Source organism: Rhinoderma darwinii, chromosome 1, assembly GCF_050947455.1.
Source record: "Rhinoderma darwinii isolate aRhiDar2 chromosome 1, aRhiDar2.hap1, whole genome shotgun sequence".
Taxonomy (NCBI): Eukaryota; Metazoa; Chordata; class Amphibia; order Anura; family Rhinodermatidae; genus Rhinoderma; species Rhinoderma darwinii.
The window spans coordinates 299,189,830-299,214,907 of record NC_134687.1 but is presented as its reverse complement, the minus strand read 5'-3'; the positions used below and the strand labels follow the sequence as shown (position 1 = coordinate 299,214,907).

Genomic DNA, 25,078 nt, shown 5'->3' with positions numbered 1-25,078 from the left:
TCATCTCAAGGACAAGCAATCAACCTACGCTGGGTCTGCTAAAGAAGGTAGTACCAAGAAAGAAAAAGAAAAATGAAGAAAAAAGAAAAAGAAGAAAAACAAAGAAGACAGTAAATTCTGTCAGTAAAATACTCTAGCGATGAAGCGCACTAGCACTAATTCAATACTAGGAAACTAGTAAAACCTATGGGGGGGTCGTGAAAGACTAAACAAGTAATGGTAACACCTCTCCGTGGACCAGGTCCTAACGTAAGTATTGAGAAATGATGCATAAAACAGGAGCACACAAATTACATATCAGGGAGGAAAGAAAGCAATAAAACACATATGTGAAAATGATAACAACAGCATAGTCACCCATGAAAGGGAAATAGAAAATCGTGGATGAAAACTCAGCGATCCCGAGGCCGCCTTGGTGGAGTGGATGGTCTGCGACATAGGCGTTGAGGTCTCGGAGAAGGTGCATGTCTAGCAGCAGTCGTCGGTTCCCAGGAGGTAGCCGAGGTCAACGAACCCAGTGGCTCGCGTTGGAAGTCCTCCCAGGATGGAAGAGACATCATCGGCAGATCCAAGGTCTGGAAGAAAGAACGAAGGTCCTCCGGCACGGTAAGAACTGCCATCAAATTACCCCATTTCATATGGAGTGCAAAAGGGAAACCCCATCTGTAAGGAATGTTCCGAGATTGAAGAACAGACAGGAGTGGTTTCAAAGATGCCCTTTGCCGAAGGGTACGCCGTGAGAGATCCGGGAACAGCGATTTAGTAGCCTCATCAAAGTCTGTAGTCTGGAGAGCTCTGGCTTTTTGCATGATCTCTTCTTTGACCGCAAAATGATGGATGTGGCAAATTACATCTCGGGGCTTGCTCGGATCCACACTCCGGGCACGAAGCGCCCGATGAGCACGGTCAATTTCAATATAGTTACATAGTAAGTACGGCTGAAAAAAGACACATGTCCATCAAGTTCAACCAAGGGACGGGAAAAGGGAAGGAAAAAATGTCTACACATAGGAGCTAATACTTTTTTGTTCTAGGAAATTATCTAACCCTTTTTTAAAGCTATCTACTGTCCCTGCTGTGACCAGCTCCTTAGATTCACAGTTCTTACAGTAAAGAAGGCTTGTCGCCTCTGCAGGTTGAATCTTTTTTTCTCCAGACGGAGGGAGTACCCCCTTGTTTTTTGAGGGGGTTTTACATGGAACAGGATTTCACCATATTTTTTGTATGTGCCATTAATATATTTATATAAATTAATCATGTCCCCCCTTAGTCGTCTTTTTTCAAGGCTAAATAGGTTTAATTCTTTTAATCTTTCCTCATAACTTAGATTCTCCATGCCCCTAATTAGCTTCGTTGCTCTTCTTTGTATTTTTTCCAACTCCAGGGCATCCTTTCTATGAACTGGAGCCCAGAACTGAACTGCATATTCTAGGTGAGGCCTCACTAATGCTTTGTAAAGTAGTAATATTACATCCCTGTCCCACGAGTCCATGCCTCTTTTAATACACGACAATATCCTGCTGGCCTTTGAAGCAGCTGATTGACACTGCATGCTGTTATTTAGTTTATGATTTACAAGTACACCCAGATCCTTCTCAACAAGTGAATCCGCCAGTGTAGCTCCCCCTAGGACATATGATGCATGCAGGTTGTTGGTACCCAGATGCATAACTTTACATTTATCTACATTAAACTTCATTTGCCAACTGGATGCCCAAACACTTCGTTTGTTTAAATCTGCTTGCAATTCACAAACATCTTCTACAGACTGAACTATATTACATAGCTTGGTGTCATCTGCAAAAATAGAAATAGTGCTATTAATCCCATCCTCTATATCATTAATAAATAAGTTGAATAATAGTGGTCCCAGCACTGAACCCTGGGGTACACCACTTATTACCGGGAACCATTCAGAGTAGGAATCATTGACCACAACTCTCTTGATACGGTCCTTGAGCCAATTCTCAATCCAATTACAAACTATATTTTCTAAACCTATAGTCCTTAATTTACCCATTAGGCGTCTATGGGGGACAGTGTCAAATGCCTTTGCAAAGTCCAAAAACACTATATCCACAGCGGCCCCTCTAATATGAGTGTCCACTGGTTTCTCCATGAGGCCATATACCTCTAAGAGTGGGAAGGAGGTCCGATGTACGCGTCACCTCCGGAAGGCCGCGAAGTCTTTTGTTGTTCCTTCTATTCCTGTTTTTGAGATCATCTTGCTGCGATGCCAGAAAGCGCTGATGCACAGCATGATTCACGCTGAGTGCTTCCAAGTCCTGTACGGATTTTGAAATGTGACATTTAAATGCCTCCAATTCTTCAACACGTGCATGTAAAACATTAACCTCCACTTTTACCCGCTGAAGATCTTGACGCCAGGCCGTTTTGAGATCTGCAGCTAGAAGGGACATATCATTCTTTGTGGGCAAAAGGGCAAGTAAGGCCTGCAACTCCGGATGACCCCTCAAGGTGACAGCTGCCTCATCAGGGGGAGGCAGACCCGACATGCAAATCATCCCTGTGTCGCTGGCAGGTGATCGAGTGCGACGGAGGTCAAACCCAGATCCACGGGCAGGTAAGGGAGCTGTATCCTCACTGGAGGAGTTGTTCCTGTCAGTCACAGAGCCAGCGGGCAGAGGCATTAGTTTTAACCCTGTATTGTGCGTGCGGAAGAGAGATTTCTTCGCTGGCGGGCTCAGGCCCACATCCGAGCCGTCGGAGGACAAAGAGGGATGCAGCAGACTGAGAGGAGGGCATGACCCACAGTGATCAGGTGAGGTGGCAGAGGCACACACTGAACCCCCCTGCATATCAATGGAAGTGCCAGCGTCCTCCATGTCGGGCCCTTGTATAAGTGGGTGGGTCAGCTGAGACAAGTCCGGGCCCGCCGGGATAGGAAGCTTAGCTGGGGCACAAACACCCATTAGGGACTCACCCCCTGCAGAGCCCAGGAAAGTTGTCTCCTCGACATCGTCCAGTACAGTCTCTGAGAGAGGCACAGCAGCCTCATGGAGTGGAGGAAATGGCGCTGGCGGACACGAGGCCGCACCTCGCTCACCATCCGAAGATCCCGCCAGCTCTTGCAGCGGCTGAAAAAAATTCCTGATGGGAACAATTGCTCCGATAATCTTAGCTTTCCCCATTTTCGGAGTATTATCTCCTGTTTTGCAAGGACCTGGCCCGGAGCTCACTCTAGACACGTCCACTCGCCAGTGCGCCAAGCCACGCCCCGGGGCTACAATTTTTAATTCTTCGTGTCAAGCCTCATAGTGGCAATAGCATATACCCACAGTCTGTGTCCCCCAATGTAATGAACAATAAATAATTTTTATATATGTTAGTGGTTACCTATAGTTTACAAAAAAATTGCACATAAGTTTCAGGTTGCAAACTTAATTCCTTCTCAGACCACCTGCTATTCAGTTTGCAACCTGATCATAGTTTCACACATTTCTTATGTTGGTATGTCCCTCCTAGTAAGGGTATGTGCACACTATAACGACAATTACGGCTGAAATTACGGAGCTGTTTTCAGGAGAAAACAGCTCCTGCATTTCAGACGTAATTGCTCGTACTCACGTTTTACGAGGCATCAATTACGGCCGTAATTTGGAGCTGTTCTTCATTGAAGTCAATGAAAAATGGCTCAAATTACGTCCCAAGAAGTGTCCTGCACTTCTTTGACGACGCTGTTATTTTACGCGCCGTCTTTTGACAGCGACGCGTAAAATTACAGGTTGTCGGCACAGTACGTCGGCAAACCCATTGAAATGAATGGGCAGATGTTTGCCGACGTACTTGAGCCGTGTTTTCAGGCGTAATTCGAGGCGTAAAACGCCTCGTTTACGCCTGAAAATAGGTCGTGTGAACCCAGCCTTATACATGCTGGATGTGAGCTCTGTGTGTTCAGGCTCCAGCCTTCACTAGCTTTCATGTATAAGCGCAGCTCTCTCTCTCTCTACACTGATAGCATGCGTAATTTCCCCCTTTGCTCTACTACTTATCTGTACTCTTATGCAATGTTAAATATGTTTCTGGCTAATACGGTACTACACTATTTTTTACTGTACTTTCTGTACTCTTGATACTGACAGCTTGTGTGAATCTGACCTCTCTGAACACTTGGACGGTTTGCTCCCACTCTGAGCTGCCATGTACAACCTCCTCCCACTTCCTGTTATCTCTAGCACAGAGAAGAGAGGGAGAATACTACATCAGCCCGTCAGAAGTGGACTGACAGATTTGAGTTAAAAGCAGCAGCACAGCACTATCTACTGGAGTTACAGACTCTACAGCAGCAAAATGGTAGGACATTTTTAATGAAGACTATTTAGAAAGTTGCTCGACTTTGCATATAGGAAGTACATTAATAATAATAATAATTAAAAAAAAAAACATTCAGTGAACAGGTGTGTATGGCCTTTAAAGTCTATATATAAAGGTATGTTTCCTATGGGAATTCAAAAACGTTTAAAATAAACAACAAAAAACACTTGATTTTTAATTTGAAGCTGAACACAGTAGTAAGCACTTTCACGTGGCAGTATTTTGCATCAGTATTTGTGAGCTAAAACAAGAAGCCTGTTCAAAACATGGCAGGGGTGTAAATCTTTCAATTATACTTTTCCTGCATTTGTCCCACTCCTAGTTTTGGCTTATATACACTGATGCTAAATATTGCCAAAAAAATGCCCATGTAAAAGTGGTGTAATGCTGTAATATATCAGGGTATAGAACACTTCAACATTGGTTTATTACTTCATAATGACATGTCCATACACACAGTGGTATCTGTTAACGTTTTGCCAATATGGTCCTGTGTGATTTTCAGTTCCAAAAAACACAAAAAAAAACAACTCCAAAAGGGAAGGACATTACAAATGTCCATAATACTCAGCTTTCTCCATTATGTTGGAGTTCTATTTTTATTTTTTTTAAGGTGCAGTCTCACCTGCTACATAAATAACCCAATTCAGATGAATGGAACTGATTTAAGTCACAGAAAATTTCTGCAACAAAATCTACCACGTGTGACTGCACCCTTAGGTGTTTTCTAAGGCCTTCCTTTGTATATTTTTTCTGTTGAGCTTCCTTTCTTGGTTTTGGCTTAAAAAATACATGCAAAATCTGCACTGTCAGAACGAGACCTTTAAAGATCTAGAATAACGTAGTCTTTTTTTTTTTTTTCTCTTAAAAAAAAACATACACCACACCAAAATATATATCATTACCTCCCTCCCCAAACCTGACCGGAAGAGAAGAAAAAAAAAAGAGTGGTCACAGTTCACTCAAGCAGCAGCGGAACCTCATAAGGGCGGTTTGTGCGGCCGCCTGGTGCCCAAGGCTCCCAGGGGGCCCATGGCCACTCGACAGGGTCGGCATTAGGGGGAGAAACAGGGCAATTGCCCAGGGCCCCCTGCTGCTACGGGGCCCAAGGGGGGGAAACAGGGCAATTGCCTAGGGCCCCCTGCTGCAAGGGGGCCCGGTGCTAGCGACAGCCACATTCACTTGTATCTGTGTCCTCAGGACGCATATACAAATTAATACTATAGGCTGCAGGCCTAACGTGGAAGACTCCCTACGACGTTACTGCTTCACGCTGGTCTGCACAAGCGTCCCGCCTGGAGGATTTTCTAGCGCTTCATCCATCGTGGGAACTGGGCAATGTAAGTACAACTTTTTTTGGGGAGGCTATGTGACAATATACAGGGGGGATTACTATGTAGCACTATATACAAGGGGGGAGCTGTGTGGCACTATTTAAAAGGGAGGAGGGCTGTATGGCACTATATACAAGGGGGGATTGCTGTGTAGCACTATATACAAGGGGGAGCTATGTGGCACTATATACAAGGTAGGGGGGCTGTGTGGCACTATATACAATTGGGGGCAGTGTGGCACTATATACAAGGGAGGGCTGTGTGGCACTATATCCAAGGGGGGACTGCGTGGCACTATATACAAGGGGGTCTGTGTGGCACTATATACAAGCGGGTCTGTGTGGCACTATATACAAGGAGGGCTGTGTGGCACTATATACAAGGGGGGCTGTGTGGCACTATATACAAGGGGGGCTGTGTTGCAACATATACAAGGGGGCCTGTGTGGCACTATTTACAAGGGACCGTGTGGCACTATATATAAGGGGGCTGTGGTACTATTTACAAGAGGGGAGGGCTGCTGTAAAGGATCTGCCAGGCTCAACTTCTGTGTATACGCCCATAGGTAATCAGTCTATGTCTCTGAGACTGACTCCATCTTCCACCACTCAGGATGGCAGGCTTAGGAGCGGGAGAGCCTATCGCAGCCTGGCCAGACGGAGCTAGCTCCCGCCCTCTGTCTATTTATACCTACCTTTCCTGTTCCTCCTTTGCTTGTGATTCTTCTCGTGTGGTTTCCTTGCCCAGCTACAGCTTCTAACTATTTGATCCTGCTTCATACTGACCCTGGCTTACTGACTACTCTCCTGCTCTGCGTTTGGTACCTCGTTCACTCCTGGTTTGACTCGGCTCGTTCACCACTCTTGTTGCTCATGGTGTTGCCGTGGGCAACTGCCCCATTTCCCTTAGCTTTGTGTACCCTTGTCTGTTTGTCTCATGCACTTACTGAGCGTAGGGACCGCCGCCCAGTTGTACCCCGTCGCCTAGGGCGGGTCGTTGCAAGTAGGCAGGGACAGAGTGGCGGGTAGATTAGGGCTCACTTGTCCGTTTCCCTACCCCCTTCATTACATAATCACAAGCCCAATACCTAGTCTACACTGGTCCCTGACACTACTATGGACCCCCTTGAGACCCTGGCCCAGCAAATGCAGGGTCTCTCCCTACAGGTCCAGGCCCTGGCTCAGAGGGTCAACCAGCCTGACGCTACCATGGTAGTGCCCCTCACCTCACCTCTTGAACCCCACCTCAAGTTGCCTGACCGGTTCTCAGGGGACCGGAGGACTTTTCTCTCCTTTCGGGAGAGTTGTAGGCTCTACTTTCGCTTAAAGCCTCACTCCTCAGGTTCTGAGAGCCAGCGGGTGGGTATAATTATGTCCCGGCTCCGGGAAGGGCCCCAAGAGTGGGCCTTCTCCTTGGCTCCTGACGCCCCTGAACTTTCCTCCGTTGATCGTTTCTTTTCTGCTCTCGGACTCATTTATAATGAGACTGACAGGACTGCCTTTGCCGAGAGTCAGCTGGTGACCTTACGTCAGGGTAAGAGACCTGTTGAGGAGTATTGTGCTGACTTTAGGAAGTGGTGCGTAGCTTCCCGGTGGAATGACCCTGCCTTAAGGTGCCAGTTTAGGTTGGGTCTGTCGAACGCCCTGAAAGACCTGCTAGTTAGCTATCCCTCTTCTGACTCCCTTGACCAGGTTATGGCTTTAGCGGTACGACTTGACCGACGTCTCAGGGAACGACAACTTGAACGTTTTTGTGTTTTCCCCTCTGATTCCCCCATGATGTCTCCCGAGGTCCCGTTGCTTCGCTCTTCCACGGAAGACTCGGAGGTTCCTATGCAACTCGGGGCCTCCGTGTCCCCCCGAAAACGTAGAGAGTTCCGCAGGAAGAATGGTCTCTGCTTCTATTGTGGGGATGACAAGCATCAAGTGAACACCTGTCCTAGGCACAAGAATAAGCAGCCGGAAAACTTCCGCGCCTAAGTGATCATCGGGGAGGTCACTTGGGCGCACAGGTATTTCCCGTATATATGAAACGTAATAAAATCTTGCTTCCCTTTCAGGTCTCTTTTGGTGGTAGGTCTGCTACCGGCAGTGCCTCCGTGGATTCAGGGTCTTCTGCTAATATCATGTCTGTGGAATTTGCTATGTCTCTAGCTATGCCTTTGATTGATTTGCCTAAACCTGTCCCTGTAGTGGGTATCGACTCCACTCGTCTTGCTAATGGTTATTTTACACAGCATACCCCTGTTTTTGAACTCCTTGTTGGCTCCATGCATTTGGAGCAGTGCTCTGTACTGTTGATGCAGGGATTATCGTCCGATTTGGTTTTAGGCCTTCCCTGGTTGCAGTTGCATAATCCCACGTTTGACTGGAATACTGGGGAGCTTACCAAATGGGGTAATGAATGCTTGACGTCATGTTTTTCTGTTAATTCTATTTCTCCCCCTGAGGAGGTGAACACACTACCTGAGTTTGTTCAGGACTTAGCTGATGTTTTCTCTAAGGAGGCCTCCGAAGTGTTACCTCCTCATAGAGAATACGATTGCGCTATCGAATTGGTACCAGGAGCTGAGCTCCCTAAGGGTAGGATATTTAATCTTTCTTGTCCCGAACGTGAAGCCATGAGAGAGTATATCCAGGAATGCCTGGCCAAGGGTTACATTCGCCCCTCTACTTCTCCGGTAGGTGCTGGCTTCTTCTTCGTAGGGAAGAAGGATGGTGGTCTTAGGCCATGCATTGACTACCGTAACTTGAATAAGGTCACTGTAAGGAACCAGTATCCCCTTCCTTTGATTCCTGATCTCTTTAATCAGGTTCAGGGGGCCCAATGGTTCTCTACGTTTGATCTACGGGGGGCGTATAACCTTATCCGCATCAAAGAGGGGGATGAGTTGAAGACTGCGTTTAACACGCCCGAAGGTCATTTCGAATACCTCGTCATGCCCTTTGGGTTGTGTAATGCTCCTGCGGTCTTCCAGAATTTCATAAATGAGATTTTAAGAGATTACCTGGGGGTATTTCTTGTAGTTTACCTTGATGACATACTGGTGTTTTCCAAGGACTTGTCCTCCCACATTGAGCATGTCAGGAAGGTGCTCCAGGTCCTTCGGGAAAACAAACTGTTTGCGAAAACCGAAAAATGTGTGTTTGGGGTACAGGAGATACCATTTTTGGGTCAAATCCTCACTCCTCATGAATTCCGCATGGACCCCTCCAAGGTCCAGGCTGTGGCGGAATGTGTCCAACCTGCCTCCCTGAAGGCGTTGCAGTGTTTCTTGGGGTTCGCTAATTATTACAGGAGGTTTATTGCTAACTTCTCGGTCATCGCTAAGCCTCTTACGGACCTCACTCGCAAAGGTGCTGATCTCCTCCACTGGCCTCCTGAGGCTGTCCAGGCTTTTGAGGTCCTTAAGAAGTGCTTTATCTCGGCCCCGGTGCTGGTTCAGCCCAACCAAATGGAGCCATTTATCGTGGAAGTTGACGCATCCGAGGTGGGAGTGGGGGCTGTCTTGTCCCAGGGTACCAGGTCTCTCACCCATCTCCGTCCCTGTGCCTACTTCTCCAGGAAGTTTTCACCCACTAAGAATAACTATGATATTGGCAACCGCGAACTCTTAGCCATTAAATGGGCATTTGAAGAGTGGCGCCACTTCCTGGAGGGGCCTAGGCACCAGGTAACGGTCCTTACCGACCACAAGAATCTGGTTTTCCAAGAATCTGCCCGGAGGCTAAACCCGAGACAAGCTCGATGGGCGCTATTTTTTACCAGATTCAACTTTTTGGTTACCTATAGGGCTGGGTCTAAAAATATTAAGGCTGATGCACTGTTGCGTAGCTTCATGGCCAGCCCTCCTTCGGAGGAAGATCCTGCTTGTATTTTGCCTCCTGGTATAATCATTTCTTCTATTGATTCTGATTTAGTCTCTGAAATTGCGGCTGATCAAAGTTCAGCTCCCGGGAACCTTCCTGAGGACAAGCTGTTTGTTCCCCTGCAATTCCGGCTAAGGGTACTTAGGGAAAATCATGACTCCGCACTATCTGGTCATCCAGGCGTCCTGGGTACCAAACACCTCATTGCCAGAAACTATTGGTGGCCTGGGTTGCCTAAAGACGTTAAGGCCTACGTCGCCGCTTGTGAGGTTTGTGCTAGGTCCAAGACTCCCAGGTCCCGACCAGCGTACGTTCTTTTCCCATTCCCCAGAGACCTTGGACCCATATCTCTATGGATTTTATCACCGATTTGCCTCCATCTCAAGGCAAGTCGGTGGTGTGGGTTGTAGTAGACCGCTTCAGTAAAATGTGCCACTTTGTGCCCCTCAAGAAACTACCCAATGCCAAGACGTTAGCCACCTTGTTTGTCAAACACATCCTGCGTCTCCATGGGGTCCCTGTCAATATTGTTTCGGACAGAGGGGTACAATTTGTTTCATTGTTTTGGAGAGCTTTCTGTAAAAAAGTTGGAGATTGATCTGTCCTTCTCCTCTGCCTTCCATCCTGAAACTAATGGCCAGACTGAGAGGACTAATCAATCTCTAGAACAATATTTAAGGTGTTTTATCTCTGACTGTCAATATGATTGGGTCTCATTCATTCCCCTCGCCGAATTTTCCCTTAATAACCGGGTCAGTAACTCGTCAGGGGTCTCCCCCTTTTTCTGTAATTTTGGGTTTAATCCACGGTTCTCCTCAGTTTCACCTGGTAGTTCCAACAATCCCTAGGTAGAGGTCGTTCATCGGGAACTGTGCACAGTCTGGGCCCAGGTTCAGAAGAACCTAGAGGCGTCCCAGAGCGTACAAAAAAACTCAGGCTGATAGAAGACGTTCTGCTAACCCCTTGTTTATGGTCGGGGATCTGGTGTGGTTATCGTCTAGGAATTTGCGCCTTAAGGTCCCATCCAAGAAGTTTGCTCCCCGGTTTATTGGGACGTATAAGGTCATTGAAGTCCTCAATCCTGTCTCCTTCCGACTGGAGTTGCCCCCATCTTTTCGAATACAGGACGTGTTTCATGCCTCCCTCCTTAAACGCTGCTCCCCGTCCTTGGCTCCCTCGAGGAAACCTCCTGTTCCCGTTCTCACCCCTGAGGGGGTGGAATTCGAGGTGGCCAAGATTGTGGACAGCAAGATGGTCCAAGGCTCCCTCCAGTACCTGGTCCATTGGAGAGGATACGGGCCTGAGGAGAGGACTTGGGTACCCGCCCGGGATGTTCACGCTGGGGTATTGGTCAGGAAGTTCCACCTTCGTTTCCCCAATAAACCAGGTCCACTTAGAAAGGTTCCGGTGGCCCCTCATAAAAGGGGGGGGGGGTACTGTAAAGGATCTGCCAGGCACAACTTCTGTGTATACGCCCATAGGTAATCAGTCTGCACCTGAGTCAATGTCTCAGAGACTGACTCCATCTTCCACCACTCAGGATGGCAGGCTTAGGAGCGGGAGAGCCTATCGCAGCCTGGCCAGACGGAGCTAGCTCCCGCCCTCTGTCTATTTATACCTGCCTTTCCTGTTCCTCCTTTACTTGTGATTCTTCTCGTGTGGTTTCCTGGCCCAGCTACAGCTTCTAACTATTTGATCCTGCTCCATACTGACCCTGGCTTACTGACTACTCTCCTGCTCTGCGTTTGTTACCTCGTTCACTCCTGGTTTGACTCGGCTCGTTCACCACTCTTGTTGCTCACGGTGTTGCCGTGGGCAACTGCCCCATTTCCCTTAGCTTTGTGTACCCTTGTCTGTTTGTCTCGTGCACTTACTGAGCGTAGGGACCGCCGCCCAGTTGTACCCCGTCGCCTAGGGCGGGTCGTTGCAAGTTGGCAGGGACAGAGTGGCGGGTAGATTAGGGCTCACTTGTCCGTTTCCCTACCCCCTTCATTACAGCTGCGTGGCGCTATCTACAGGGGGTGTGTGGGGCTATCTACAGGGGCGTGTGTGGGGCTATCTACAGGGGTCTGTGTGGCGCTATCTACAGGGGGTCTGTGTGTGATGCTATCTACAGGGGGGTGTGATGCTATCTACAGGGGGTCTGTGAGGCACTATCTACAGGGGGGGCTGTGTGTGATGGATGCTATCTACAGGGGGGTGTGCGTGTGTGTGTCTTTCTACAGGGGGGTGTGGCGCTCTCTACAGTGGGTGGGTGTGATGCTATCTACAGGGGCTGTTTGTGGCACTGTGTATGTGGTGCTTTACTTGACAGTGTTTGACACAGTGTTTATTCAGGGGCACAGTGTATGGTACTATTATATTTAGGGGCACAGTGTGTGTTACCATTAGAATTTTATCTTCGTTTATAGGTGTGGAAATGTTGGAAAAGTGAGGAGCCGAATACATCAAGAATGGCAAATTCTGCAAAAATGGGTCATGGCCGGGAGAAGTCGTCCTGAAGTCTCGAACGGATGGAGAAGAAAAGCGGAAAAAAAACTACTAGAATCTGAGAAGTCGTCACCTGTGAGTCACTGGATTTATAGAGAATCTGTCACCTCTCTTGACATGTTTATTATAGGAAGTCCTTGTATTTCACAAAAAAGTCCAGGAGTGATAGACAAATGGATGTTACCATACCCCTTGTCAGGAGGATGTGTCCCTGCACAGTGTGATACTGTCAGCTATGGTTGGAGACTGTCAGTATGTAGGGACACAGCCGTTTGAGAAGAGGAATCGTAACACCCATTTGTTAATGCTGGCACAAAAAGGTAGTGTTAACAATAGTTACAGCGCGACAGGGCGTCGGTGGAGAAGGGGGGCCCAAGTTTGGGTAACAGCCCAGGGCCTATGGTCTACTTAATCAGCCACTGCACTCAAAGACATATATTTTGTCGCTTTCATCCAGAGAGGCAATTCATAGTTGCTGCTGCAAAATGTACTCTTTCATAAAGCAGTGTCCTATATACCTGACTCTTCCATACAAGGAAAAGCAGGGATCTACATGACATCCATTTTTTTAAGAATTTCCAAACGTGCTAGAAGTAACTGAAGAATCAGCTGCATCTGTGTTTTATTATATAAAATATAAAATTTAGTGGAGTCCCCCAACAAGACCAAGGTGCAATTGTGAATTGTCAAAAGTGGAGCAATCTTCTTGATACAATTTAATATCAGAGTCCATTAACGGTGTCATTTTGGACATCTCCCAAGCAGATGTACCAAATCAGCATCAGGAGAACCACACTTTGGGCAATCCTCAACAAATCTAAACCCCATTTTAACCAATTTTTTAGGGGTATAGTGCAATCTATTAATTACCATAAACTGTGAAAAGCGATGAGTTGAATTAAAGGGGTTTTCCATCCACTAAAAATTGATGGCCTATCCTCAGGTTATGCCATCAATAGCTGATGGGTCGCAGTCCAACTCCCGAGACCCCCATAGATCAGCTGTATTGAAGGGTGTGCAGCGCTCGTACGATTGCTGCTTCCCTTCATTTCCTCTTGCTCACTGTGAATCTTTGACACGCATTTAGCGGCGATTCACAGGTATTGCAGCCTTCTTCTTCAAGCCACTTCAATGAGAGAAAAGGCTGCAATACCTGTGAATCGCCGCTAAATGCGTGTTGAAGATTCACAGTCAGCAATTAGAAATGAAAGGGAAGCAGCGCTCATACAAACAGCTGATCAGCGGGGGTCCCGAAAGTCGGACCCCAACACATCAGCTTTTAATGGTCTGTCCTGTGGATAGGCGATCAATTTTTACTGGCTGGAAAACCCATTTAAGTAAGACATACTCAACATTTTTATATGTATATACCCATTGGGGTTCAGTAATTGATCCCAAATCCCTTACCCACTTATTTATATTACTAAATTCCATATTATTTTTAGATCCTAATTGTTTATAACAAAGTGAAATTACCCCTTTACAATGTGACTTATTTAACAGAATATCACCAACAGGGAAAGTTTTAGCCCTGTATTTATTCTTATCTTTAGTGCAATTCCACGTGTGCCATAATTGAGAATAAAACAGCCAACTAGCACGTGGTATCCCAAATTACAACTGGAAAGCATGAAAAGATTTCAAATTACCATTTTCAACAAAATGTTAAATTTGTGTTATTCCATGGTTAACACAAAATTGTGACTCATGTAATATATAGAATTCATGCAAATGAGGATTATTCCATAAAGGAGTGAACTCCAAATATCCCCCATATGACATCAAATTCTTAGTCTCCTGCCAAACTTTGACATATAGTCTTGGCAAAGGATTTAAAGAATATTGAGAGTTAGCAAACACTCCTGATTCCAATATTTGGAAAACACTCCAAATTTGTCCCTGTCCCTTCTCTTGCAGTAGCAGTCTGTTAGCAGCAAATTGATTCCAATATCACCTGTTGTAGTTGGGGTGCTAGAAAGTAAGATACAAAATCAGGTAGTGCAAAGCCACTTCCTTAACTGGAAGACAGTCTAGCATATTTGATACGAGTTCGCTTGCCCCGTTCATTAACGATAGATTGCAAGGTTGTAAAAATATTTCGGGGCAGCCAGACCGGAGCATTACAAAAAGTATTGAGTAGCAGAGGAAAAATTACTATTTAAATCAAAGCTATTCGTGACACATATTGAGGTAACCGTCTGTTCCAGATGTTAACCTTCTGTCTAAGGCCGGATTCACACGAGTGTGTCCGTTTTGCGCGCGCAAAAAACGTGCCGTTTTGCGCGCGCAAAACCTCCATAAAAGCTCCGTGTGTCATCAGCATATGATGCGTGGCTGTGTGATTTTCGCGCAGCCGCCATCATTATGACACTCTGTTTTTATGTTTGTAAACAGAAAAGCACGTGGTGCTTTTCTGTTTTCATTCATAGTTTTTACTGCTATTGCGCGAATCACGTGTGTCACACGGAAGTGCTTCCGTGTGCTGCGCGTGATTTTCACGCACCCATTGACTTCAATGGGTGCGTGATGCGCGAAAAACGCACAAATATAGGACATGTCGTGAGTTTTACGCAGCGGACATACGCTGCGTGAAAATCACGGACTGTCTGAATGGCCCCATTGACTAACATAGGTCCGTGCGACGTGCGTGAAAATCACGCGCTTTGCACGGACGTATTATACGTTCGTCTGAATAAGCCCTTAGAGTGAGAAATAAAGGAAGAATATTCAATGTCACATAATCCAACAACGTTCTATAGATTTTTACACCCAGATACTGTAAGGAGTTTACCACCCGAAGTTTAAGTCCATCTTTTGCTACATAATTAGAATTAATGGTCATCAAGATTGACTTTTCCCAATTAATTTTAACTCCTGCAAGTACTCCAAAATATTGAAACACGTCTACCACATGCATCACATCGGATATATCCGAGAAATAATAGCATGTAGTCGGCGCATATGGAGATTTTTTAATCTATTTCACCCATCAAAAACCCTCTTATTCGACTATGAGTTCTTATTTTAACTGCCAAAGCTTTAATAAGTAAAAAAAAATAGCAGAGGTGAAAGGGGGCAACCCTGACGAGTACCCCAAGACAGAGAAAAGAATGGAGAGAACCCACCACCCATACATATCCTAGCTCTGTGTCTGGAGTATAACAATTTGATCCATTAAAAAAAATAATTCTCCGGATCCAAAATATTGGAGCACCCCAGAGAAAGCCCCATTCCACTGTATCAAAAGCCTTGCATGCATCTAATGACAGCAATCCCCCCTGCGGATACCTTCCTCCTCCATATTGGATATTAGTAAAGTCTCTCCTAAGATTACAGGAGATAGATTTCCCGTGAGAAATCCGGTCTGATCTGGGCCCATCAGCGAGACAATAACTGCCATAAGGCGATTGGACAATAATTCAGCCAGGATTTTCAAATCCGAATTTAAAAGCGATATAGGATGATATAAGAGTCCAAAGAAGTTGGATCCTTATCCTTTTTTAATATCAAAATAATATTCGCTTCCATCATTGAAGAAGGAAGTTCCCCTTGAGCAAAAGAAAAAACATGGTAGAGATGTTCTAGTAGGGCTTCTTGATAGCCAATATATCCCTCATATGGAATTTCATCTGGACATGGGGCCCTATTCTTCTGAAGATTTATATTCACATCTCTTATCTCCTGCATAGTCAGGGAAGCCTCCAAACACCCAGTCTCTTCTAATAATAAGACGGGAAGATCTCCAAATAACTCACAATATGCCCATCCGAGCAGCTAGAGTTGTAATAGTAGTAGTGTAGTAATGTAGCTGTAGTAATCCGCAAATGCTATCAAAACCTCCCCCAGATCCATACGTACTCCTGGCTCATCCCTTTTCCTAATTACTACACAAAAAGGTAGAAAAACCTTTCTCAAGCAATAAATAAAGTGCAAATGTACAGTACATGACGTCACGTCACAGCAGTAATTGTAATTGTCAATACAGGTGCAGCACAATTGTGGACAATAGTCAAAATACATAGAAAAACATACATTTATACAGCAAAACATGTTCTGTTCCAGTTTAGGAGTTAGGGACTCGCAAGTCTGGGGATCCTTGTCGTGGATTGCGAGCTTGCGTCCTTTTGGCCAAAATGATTACCAATACCCCAGGTATTTTTCATTATTAGGTATATTCGCTTCTCTTGGACACAGCCGGGTCTTTGATGCTGGGAGAGCATGGTGTGTTGTTGTTTGGCATAGCAAGCAGGGTAGCCCGCTCTATGAATTATCAAGGCGTCACAAATAGGCTTCTACCTGGCTATACACGTTGTGCCTCATGACGTACACACTATCCCTCCATGTTTCACTCACTTGCACCCCATTATCCATTTATTTCTATTGAGGCACTTCATTTATTACTGCCCCCTATATTTCACTTATAGTATTACACTTGCACACACACTATTCATTTATTATTTCTTACTACACATCCCATGCACCACACACCACTCCCCTCAAGACTAGTGGGAGTGGCTATTATTATTTAAAGCACCTGCTCGCCCTTTCATCAGCATTTCTGGCCTGGCTGTGTCCATTTGCAAGTATGGCCTTTGTCGGTGTTTTTGTATATGTCCCTGTGTTTTTATCGGTTCTGTTTGTGCATCAGGAACGTTCTGTTCCAGTTTAGGAGTTAGGGACTCGCAAGTCTGGGGATCCTTGTCGTGGATTGCGAGCTTGCGTCCTTTTGGCCAAAATGATTACCAATACCCCAGGTATTTTTCATTATTAGGTATATTCGCTTCTCTTGGACACAGCCGGGTCTTTGATGCTGGGAGAGCATGGTGTGTTGTTGTTTGGCATAGCAAGCAGGGTAGCCCGCTCTATGAATTATCAAGGCGTCACAAATAGGCTTCTACCTGGCTATACACGTTGTGCCTCATGACGTACACACTATCCCTCCATGTTTCACTCACTTGCACCCCATTATCCATTTATTTCTATTGAGGCACTTCATTTATTACTGCCCCCTATATTTCACTTATAGTATTACACTTGCACACACACTATTCATTTATTATTTCTTACTACACATCCCATGCACCACACACCACTCCCCTCAAGACTAGTGGGAGTGGCTATTATTATTTAAAGCACCTGCTCGCCCTTTCATCAGCATTTCTGGCCTGGCTGTGTCCATTTGCAAGTATGGCCTTTGTCGGTGTTTTTGTATATGTCCCTGTGTTTTTATCGGTTCTGTTTGTGCATCAGGAACGTTCTGTTCCAGTTTAGGAGTTAGGGACTCGCAAGTCTGGGGATCCTTGTCGTGGATTGCGAGCTTGCGTCCTTTTGGCCAAAATGATTACCAATACCCCAGGTATTTTTCATTATTAGGTATATTCGCTTCTCTTGGACACAGCCGGGTCTTTGATGCTGGGAGAGCATGGTGTGTTGTTGTTTGGCATAGCAAGCAGGGTAGCCCGCTCTATGAATTATCAAGGCGTCACAAATAGGCTTCTACCTGGCTATACACGTTGTGCCTCATGACGTACACACTATCCCTCCATGTTTCACTCACTTGCACCCCATTATCCATTTATTTCTATTGAGGCACTTCATTTATTACTGCCCCCTATATTTCACTTATAGTATTACACTTGCACACACACTATTCATTTATTATTTCTTACTACACATCCCATGCACCACACACCACTCCCCTCAAGACTAGTGGGAGTGGCTATTATTATTTAAAGCACCTGCTCGCCCTTTCATCAGCATTTCTGGCCTGGCTGTGTCCATTTGCAAGTATGGCCTTTGTCGGTGTTTTTGTATATGTCCCTGTGTTTTTATCGGTTCTGTTTGTGCATCAGGAACGTTCTGTTCCAGTTTAGGAGTTAGGGACTCGCAAGTCTGGGGATCCTTGTCGTGGATTGCGAGCTTGCGTCCTTTTGGCCAAAATGATTACCAATACCCCAGGTATTTTTCATTATTAGGTATATTCGCTTCTCTTGGACACAGCCGGGTCTTTGATGCTGGGAGAGCATGGTGTGTTGTTGTTTGGCATAGCAAGCAGGGTAGCCCGCTCTATGAATTATCAAGGCGTCACAAATAGGCTTCTACCTGGCTATACACGTTGTGCCTCATGACGTACACACTATCCCTCCATGTTTCACTCACTTGCACCCTATTATCCATTTATTTCTATTGAGGCACTTCATTTATTACTGCCCCCTATATTTCACTTATAGTATTACACTTGCACACACACTATTCATTTATTATTTCTTACTACACATCCCATGCACCACACACCACTCCCCTCAAGACTAGTGGGAGTGGCTATTATTATTTAAAGCACCTGCTCGCCCTTTCATCAGCATTTCTGGCCTGGCTGTGTCCATTTGCAAGTATGGCCTTTGTCGGTGTTTTTGTATATGTCCCTGTGTTTTTATCGGTTCTGTTTGTGCATCAGGAACGTTCTGTTCCAGTTTAGGAGTTAGGGACTCGCAAGTCTGGGGATCCTTGTCGTGGATTGCGAGCTTGCGTCCTTTTGGCCAAAATGATTACCAATACCCCAGGTATTTTTCATTATTAGGTATATTCGCTTCTCTTGGACACAGCCGGGTCTTTGATGCTGGGAGAGCATGGTGTGTTGTTGTTTGGCATAGCAAGCAGGGTAGCCCGCTCTATGAATTATCAAGGCGTCACAAATAGGCTTCTACCTGGCTATACACGTTGTGCCTCATGACGTACACACTATCCCTCCATGTTTCACTCACTTGCACCCCATTATCCATTTATTTCTATTGAGGCACTTCATTTATTACTGCCCCCTATATTTCACTTATAGTATTACACTTGCACACACACTATTCATTTATTATTTCTTACTACACATCCCATGCACCACACACCACTCCCCTCAAGACTAGTGGGAGTGGCTATTATTATTTAAAGCACCTGCTCGCCCTTTCATCAGCATTTCTGGCCTGGCTGTGTCCATTTGCAAGTATGGCCTTTGTCGGTGTTTTTGTATATGTCCCTGTGTTTTTATCGGTTCTGTTTGTGCATCAGGAACGTTCTGTTCCAGTTTAGGAGTTAGGGACTCGCAAGTCTGGGGATCCTTGTCGTGGATTGCGAGCTTGCGTCCTTTTGGCCAAAATGATTACCAATACCCCAGGTATTTTTCATTATTAGGTATATTCGCTTCTCTTGGACACAGCCGGGTCTTTGATGCTGGGAGAGCATGGTGTGTTGTTGTTTGGCATAGCAAGCAGGGTAGCCCGCTCTATGAATTATCAAGGCGTCACAAATAGGCTTCTACCTGGCTATACACGTTGTGCCTCATGACGTACACACTATCCCTCCATGTTTCACTCACTTGCACCCCATTATCCATTTATTTCTATTGAGGCACTTCATTTATTACTGCCCCCTATATTTCACTTATAGTATTACACTTGCACACACACTATTCATTTATTATTTCTTACTACACATCCCATGCACCACACACCACTCCCCTCAAGACTAGTGGGAGTGGCTATTATTATTTAAAGCACCTGCTCGCCCTTTCATCAGCATTTCTGGCCTGGCTGTGTCCATTTGCAAGTATGGCCTTTGTCGGTGTTTTTGTATATGTCCCTGTGTTTTTATCGGTTCTATATAGAATTCATGCAAATGAGGATTATTCCATAAAGGAGTGAACTCCAAATATCCCCCATATGACATCAAATTCTTAGTCTCCTGCCAAACTTTGACATATAGTCTTGGCAAAGGATTTAAAGAATATTGAGAGTTAGCAAACACTCCTGATTCCAATATTTGGAAAACACTCCAAATTTGTCCCTGTCCCTTCTCTTGCAGTAGCAGTCTGTTAGCAGCAAATTGATTCCAATATCACCTGTTGTAGTTGGGGTGCTAGAAAGTAAGATACAAAATCAGGTAGTGCAAAGCCACTTCCTTAACTGGAAGACAGTCTAGCATATTTGATACGAGTTCGCTTGCCCCGTTCATTAACGATAGATTGCAAGGTTGTAAAAATATTTCGGGGCAGCCAGACCGGAGCATTACAAAAAGTATTGAGTAGCAGAGGAAAAATTACTATTTAAATCAAAGCTATTCGTGACACATATTGAGGTAACCGTCTGTTCCAGATGTTAACCTTCTGTCTAAGGCCGGATTCACACGAGTGTGTCCGTTTTGCGCGCGCAAAAAACGTGCCGTTTTGCGCGCGCAAAACCTCCATAAAAGCTCCGTGTGTCATCAGCATATGATGCGTGGCTGTGTGATTTTCGCGCAGCCGCCATCATTATGACACTCTGTTTTTATGTTTGTAAACAGAAAAGCACGTGGTGCTTTTCTGTTTTCATTCATAGTTTTTACTGCTATTGCGCGAATCACGTGTGTCACACGGAAGTGCTTCCGTGTGCTGCGCGTGATTTTCACGCACCCATTGACTTCAATGGGTGCGTGATGCGCGAAAAACGCACAAATATAGGACATGTCGTGAGTTTTACGCAGCGGACATACGCTGCGTGAAAATCACGGACTGTCTGAATGGCCCCATTGACTAACATAGGTCCGTGCGACGTGCGTGAAAGTCACGCGCTTTGCACGGACGTATTATACGTTCGTCTGAATAAGCCCTTAGAGTGAGAAATAAAGGAAGAATATTCAATGTCACATAATCCAACAACGTTCTATAGATTTTTACACCCAGATACTGTAAGGAGTTTACCACCCGAAGTTTAAGTCCATCTTTTGCTACATAATTAGAATTAATGGTCATCAAGATTGACTTTTCCCAATTAATTTTAACTCCTGCAAGTACTCCAAAATATTGAAACACGTCTACCACATGCATCACATCGGATATATCCGAGAAATAATAGCATGTAGTCGGCGCATATGGAGATTTTTTAATCTATTTCACCCATCAAAAACCCTCTTATTCGACTATGAGTTCTTATTTTAACTGCCAAAGCTTTAATAAGTAAAAAAAAATAGCAGAGGTGAAAGGGGGCAACCCTGACGAGTACCCCGAGACAGAGAAAAGAATGGAGAGAACCCACCACCCATACATATCCTAGCTCTGTGTCTGGAGTATAACAATTTGATCCATTAAAAAAAATAATTCTCCGGATCCAAAATATTGGAGCACCCCAGAGAAAGCCCCATTCCACTGTATCAAAAGCCTTGCATGCATCTAATGACAGCAATCCCCCCTGCGGATACCTTCCTCCTCCATATTGGATATTAGTAAAGTCTCTCCTAAGATTACAGGAGATAGATTTCCCGTGAGAAATCCGGTCTGATCTGGGCCCATCAGCGAGACAATAACTGCCATAAGGCGATTGGACAATAATTCAGCCAGGATTTTCAAATCCGAATTTAAAAGCGATATAGGATGATATAAGAGTCCAAAGAAGTTGGATCCTTATCCTTTTTTAATATCAAAATAATATTCGCTTCCATCATTGAAGAAGGAAGTTCCCCTTGAGCAAAAGAAAAAACATGGTAGAGATGTTCTAGTAGGGCTTCTTGATAGCCAATATATCCCTCATATGGAATTTCATCTGGACATGGGGCCCTATTCTTCTGAAGATTTATATTCACATCTCTTATCTCCTGCATAGTCAGGGAAGCCTCCAAACACCCAGTCTCTTCTAATAATAAGACGGGAAGATCTCCAAATAACTCACAATATGCCCATCCGAGCAGCTAGAGTTGTAATAGTAGTAGTGTAGTAATGTAGCTGTAGTAATCCGCAAATGCTATCAAAACCTCCCCCAGATCCATACGTACTCCTGGCTCATCCCTTTTCCTAATTACTACACAAAAAGGTAGAAAAACCTTTCTCAAGCAATAAATAAAGTGCAAATGTACAGTACATGACGTCACGTCACAGCAGTAATTGTAATTGTCAATACAGGTGCAGCACAATTGTGGACAATAGTCAAAATACATAGAAAAACATACATTTATACAGCAAAACATGCAGTTTAAACATTACCCTAGTGGATAGAAAACCGGACCATTTGTAACGAGCTGTTGAAGACCGTCCATATTAAATTGTTCATGTAACGCCGTTCAGCCTCACTGCGCATGCGCAAATTTCGTTACGCAACACAGCGGCACCCCGTTGCTTAGAGAGACAATTTTGAATTCTCGATTCAGACCCTTTGGCTCCAGGCAGTCAAGCTCATAAATCCTGCGAAGCTCCAACCTTTTTAACATGGCTTCCCTATCACCTCCTCTACGTAACTCTGGGATCCCATCAATAATTCTAATTCTCAATTGAGAGACATTATGTTGATGTTCATCAAAATGCTGTGGAATGGGTAAGTCCAACTTTTTATGGCGTATAGTGTATTTATGTTGGTTAAGCCTATTCCTACATTCTTGGGTGGTTTCCCCCAAATAGAGCAACCCACAGGGGCAATGTAAAAGGTAGATAACGTAATCAGATCTACAAGTATAGTATTGTTTAATTGAGTACCCCTACGTATGCCACTATTTTTATGTGACCTTTTGAACAGGATTATGTATACTCATCCAGCCCCTTCCAGTTTGTGAGGGGTTGGATGAGATATATTGATGATATATTCTTTGTGTGGACTGGGACAGAACAATGTCTCATTGATTGGTTAGACTACTTGAATGGGATTCATACAGAGTTACAATTTACGTCTGTTTATTCAAGTGAGAATTTGCAAGTTTTGGATACAAAAGTGTATATACAAAATGGTAGTTTTATGACTGATCTATATGTCAAACCGACAGACAGGAATGGCACCCTGTGATATGAGAGCCAACATCCCAGAAATATGATTGAATCCCTACCACTGAGCCAGTTGTTGAGGGTCAGGCGATTTGTCGCAGAGGATGATATTGTTGATGTTCGGCTTGATGAGATGTGTTATCGTTTTTTGGAGAGGGGTTACCCAGGACATGTGTCTTTTTTCAGCCGTACTAACTATGTAACTATGTAACTATGTAATCTGGTGAATCGCCATAAAAAAGAGATAATGAAATACTCCAGGAATGATGTCCTATATGGTAGGAACAAAATTGCTAAAAAACCTAGGATTCCATTTGTATCTACCTATTCTAACGTTAGTAAAAGGTTGGGTAACATTTTTTTTAAAAACTGGTCTATTCTTCCACAAACATTTCCCGATATTCTGGAGTTTAACACTCCCCCCCCCCTTATGTCTTTCAGAAGATCAAAAAATTTAAAAGACCGTCTGGTCAAGACTGATAGTCTGGGCCAAAGGATTGCTAAACATGATAAGACAGGTTGCTTTCCCTGTCTGGGCTGTTGCACTTACAACAACATGCAGAAAGGAAATAGTTATGTACACCCTCGTACCGGCAAACGGTACTCAATTAAACAATACTATACTTGTAGATCTGATTTCGTTATCTACCTTTTACATTGCCCCTGTGGGTTGCTCTATGTGGGGGAAACCACCCAAGAATGTAGGAATAGGCTTAACCAACATAAATACACTATACGCCATAAAAAGTTGGACTTACCGCCTTGATCCGCCTCGAGGTTGATAGTGGGAGTCTGGGTCCTCTGGTTCTGTCTGCTGGCCTAATCCTCTATCCGATGTGGAGCAAGCAATTGATGCTTTGTCACATGTCATGGTACCGTTGCCGCCTGCCGTGATGCCCACTGCCCTGGTTGCTTTTTCAATATCGATGGTAAGGTGTTGATATGTGTCTTCGATACCAGGGTATCCTGTCCATCGAATTAACTTCGCCTCTGCTGGTACAGAGGACTGCGTTACATTATCTAGATATGTTATATGCATAATACGGTCTGTTTATTTTTTCTATGCTCTTTGTGTGTTTTTTCTGACTCACTATGTAAGATGGATGCGCATATTTTCTGTTTCGCTGTATATTTCTGGCTTGTTATGATTTCTTTGTTGAAAAATACCCAAAAATAAAGAATGTTAAAAAAAAAAAGTTGGACTTACCTATTCCACAGCATTTTGATGAACATCGACATAATGTCTCTCAATTGAGATTTAGAATTATTGATGGGATCCCAGAGTTACGTAGAGGAGGTGATAGGGAAGCCATGTTAAAAAGGTTGGAGCTTCACTGGATTTATGAGCTAGACTGCCTGGAGCCAAAGGGTTTGAATCGAGAATTCAAAATTGGCTCTCTCTTCTAGCCCTCGATTAGTGTTTGTTTATATCGTGTTACTGTGGGTTTGGTTTTAAATCTAAGTGCTTGTACCTAACAATTGTACGGATTTGTTATGAAAAGATCTTTTTTAAATACTTTTTTTATCCTATAATAAACAATTTTTTCTTTTTTTCTTTTAGACTACACCTGTTGGGATTTTTGTAAACCCTGTGGAGTTGGAGTTCCAGACCACTATGATATAAATAAAAAAAAAATGTGCTATTTTTTTGCTCTTTTGTATTGATACGATCTGCCAAGTACATTTCTTTCTGATATCATTTTTTTACAATAAATTGCCCTTTCGATATCCACGCTGTAGACTACTACATTCTCTGCTGTTCTGTATGGTACAGCAAGACTTTAATGGATACATCTTTCAGTTACCTTATAAATACGTGCTACGTTATGGTTAAATAGTCGCTATGGATAATGGCTGATAGTGTCATTATATTATGGGCTAAAAAGTGGATGATTAGTCTAAATGTAAAAGGACTTTTTTGAATTAGTATCCATAATTAAAATCAAAGTACTTGACCGATATAGTTTTGCGATATTCCTTTAACCCCTTCCCGCTCCTTGACGTACTATTACGTCATGGCAGCTGTATCGTTCGCGCTCCATGCCGTAATAGTACGTCACGGGAGTAACGGCCGTTTCGGCCGTCCTCCCGACACATACAGGAGCTGTGACGCTGCTGTCTCGTACAGCAGCTGTCACAGCTCCTACAGCGGGGACCGATCGCTGTGTCCCCGCTGATTAACCCCTTAAAAGCCGCGTTCTATAGAGATCGCGGCTTTTTAGGGGTTAAGCTGCCATCGCCGGCCTGCTACGCGATAGCGGCCGGCGATGGTGACTATGGCAACC

General features: G+C 44.6%; 1 long non-coding RNA gene across 1 annotated transcript in view; it reads left to right on the top strand.

The window, feature by feature from the left end:
• Nucleotides 1-4,266, top strand: part of LOC142648016 (uncharacterized) — a 67,447-nt gene extending 63,181 nt beyond the window's left edge. Inside the window, exon 3 of the long non-coding RNA XR_012847585.1 lies at nucleotides 4,104-4,266. This is a non-coding gene — a long non-coding RNA (uncharacterized LOC142648016). The remainder of the gene's footprint in view (nucleotides 1-4,103) is intronic.
• Nucleotides 4,267-25,078: the final 20,812 nt, after the last annotated feature.